Below are 3,146 nucleotides of genomic sequence, written 5' to 3' on the forward strand. Positions count from 1 at the left end.
AAAGTATCTTATATATTTTGATGTTCTTAATATATATTAAATCTAAAAATAATTAATATATATAGGTATATAAATCAATTTCGGATATAATCGGGTACTCGAAATACTTCGGTTCGGATCGGGTTCGGTTTCGGTTCTCTAAATACCAAAATTTTGAACTCATTCGGATATTTAATCAATTTCGGTTCGGGTTCGATACTACTTTTTCGGATCCGGTTCGGTTCGGTTTTTCGGATCCGGGTTTTTTGCCCAGCCCTAGACTATTATGACTTTTTAAGAAAGAGAATATACATATCTAGAAGCAATTTTTTATAGAAATTTAATATATATACATGAAAATGTAGAACTATAATTAAAAATATTATATTTGGTCTATTCAGTTCTTTTTTTGTTTTTTTTTTGTAAATAAGTCTTCTTTAAAATATAAAACTTCTTAGATTTAATATAATGAAAATAATAATGAAACTAAACATCTATTTAGAATATTAAATTTGTATATAATAGACTCGAACATTCTCTTTTGTAATTAAAAAAACACTCGAACCATAACACACAGATTTGTTGATGCCCAGTTGTATCATCAACGTTGTTGAAACTCTTTTTCTTCGGTAAAGTGTTTGGTTCTTGTTGTCTTTCCATCTTTGAAAGCTGCATCACAATCATTATTCTTTAACTTAAGCAAAAATTTCAAGCATGTAAGGCCTACAAAAATAAAATAGAAATTTTTAAAGAAAACCATAAGAAAGAGAATCAAAGAAAAACTAAAATACCACTTGTTTTCAAATTATGTACGTCTACTCTTGCATTCCATTTGTTTTAGCGATTTGTTTCGGCTTTTCTTTTGTTGGATTGTATCATTGTCCAATAATGCTTCATTCTTCTTTTTTTTTTCTTTTTTAGTTTCTTTATATTTAAAATTTCCTTTATGTAATGCTTGTACCAGGGGCGAATCTAATTGTATAGAAAGTGGGGCACGTGCCCCATACTAACTTTATAAATTTTTGTTTGTAACATAATTTTGAGTATGTGAATCAAGCTTATTTGGTTAAATCATAAATGAGGTCAATGGTGCCACACACTTCACGTTTGACCAAATTATCACCCATCTTTTATCTTATTTATTTTGTTGTTGTCAAATTTAGCGTGTGCAATTACACTTTCTTTGTCAAAGGTCTGATTTCATATTTAATTCTTCTCATTTCTTTTCTCTTAAATTTTATTAAATTTGTTATACATGTCTAATATATTCAGCTTTGCACTGTAAATATCAATTAAATATCAATTTTGAATTTCCAATTACTTATTTTGTACTCCTTCTATTTCTAGAAGATAAATATTTTCTGCTTTATACATAGCATTAAATCCGATAATAAATATATTATTTTATTTGATTAACTATTCAGTGATTTAATATATTTTCTAAGAGTTTATAATTTACTATTTTTATCTCATATAAAATGCATTAAAAACTTAATATATATATATATATATATATATATATCTTTTAAAGATAAACGTTCTAACTTTAGTAAAAAAAAAAATTGGAAAATAATGAATATTTAATTAGTTAAAATATTTACTGTAAAAATATAATAATTTATAATAATACCATAAAACTGTCTAATTATTTTAATTAAATTATATATTTGTGCTCTATATAAAATATATCTCTAGATCCGCCTCTGACTTGTACCCATGGTTATTAATATAGAGTGCATTACTCTATAAGACACTTTATTGTCTTTCTCTACGTTGTAAGACACAATCTGCTGAAGGATTGTTTTAGACTCAAATGCCCATTCTCCCATGTGAAGAGAAACATCATTGTTCTATTTTATTTTTGGTTTAATTACTTTCTAAATATTTTTTTTATTGTTGTCAGTTCACCCTTTGTTTCTTTATTCATTTTTTTATCGAATTTAGAAATATAAAATTAAATAAATTGGATAAAATGTATTGTAATTTTTTATTCTCTATATTTCAACGTCCATTTTCATATATTTTTTCTATAATTTTGACATTTATATATATGGATATAAAAGTCGTGGACACACTAGTTATGGATAGAAAAATATAAATGAAATAAATCGTGGACATGATAGTTGTAGACAAATAAATTTGTAGATATATTTGTTCTTGCTGACATTTTGTCGAACATGTTATATGCAGCTTGATTTTTTTTTCATATTTGCATAAAATATACAGATGAAAACATACGAGCAAAAAAAAAAAAGTTAACATTTTTCAGATTCCTAAAGAGTGTAGTACAATACTTCCAACTTCTGTATTAAAAGTTCACATTTTACAATCTATACTATTAAAGCAGAATACCTACTAGGATTCTGCCCTTACCTTTTCAAGTTATTTACAAGTCTCTGCCATTGCCTTTTTTCCTTTTAAAAAATTAAATGTCGACAGTTATTTTAAACAAATCTCAAGCCTTCGATTTTTAAAACATATTCAAATCGTTTTTAAGCCCATTTACGATTAAATCTAGGCTTTTTTAAAGAAAATCCAAACATGAATGAATGTTCAGTCCATCAAAACTATCTTCATGATGAAACACCCTATACCATTGAAACCCCACCGACATCATCTTCTTTTTACTGGCAAACCCTATGCCCTGAAATGAAAACACTAACCAAGATGAATCAATGTTCATAATAATAATAAGCTTATTTAAATTATATTTACATACAACATGAAACCTACATATATGTTGTCTCCTTTCCAAAATGCAATATATAATGGTCGACACTTTAATCAAACAAAATAATTAAAATATATTTGACCACAACTTAGTATGGTATGTTTCAAAAAATTTATAACAATATTTATTTACAAATATAATTATTTTTCAACTAATCCCCTAATTTTCATAATCAATTAAAAGCAGAAAATTAAATTAGAATGCCAAATCCATTCCAAGTATATTCTTTAGCTCATTCCATGATTTCCTCTTCCTAAAATCACGCTTTAAAGAATTACATATACTCATATTGCTTGTGCAATACCCACAGAATATCTTTAGATTTCGAATTAGGGGACTGAACCTTCCTAATATTTACAATTATTCATATCGAAATCAAAACCATAAAATCTTGAGAGATACGATCTAGAGTATGCATCAAATATAGAAAACGAAT

At 26.1% G+C, this 3,146-nt stretch overlaps 1 long non-coding RNA gene across 3 annotated transcripts in view; it reads right to left on the reverse strand.

Moving 5' to 3' along the window:
- Window positions 1-2,418: 2,418 nt before the first annotated feature.
- LOC106317255 overlaps window positions 2,419-3,146 on the reverse strand; it is an 11,961-nt gene continuing 11,233 nt past the window's right edge. For all 3 annotated transcript variants that reach the window (XR_001265088.1, XR_001265087.1, XR_001265086.1), the window contains exon 5: window positions 2,419-2,623. This is a non-coding gene — a long non-coding RNA (uncharacterized LOC106317255). The remainder of the gene's footprint in view (window positions 2,624-3,146) is intronic.

This window comes from Brassica oleracea, chromosome C9 (genome assembly GCF_000695525.1).
Source record: "Brassica oleracea var. oleracea cultivar TO1000 chromosome C9, BOL, whole genome shotgun sequence".
Taxonomy (NCBI): Eukaryota; Viridiplantae; Streptophyta; class Magnoliopsida; order Brassicales; family Brassicaceae; genus Brassica; species Brassica oleracea.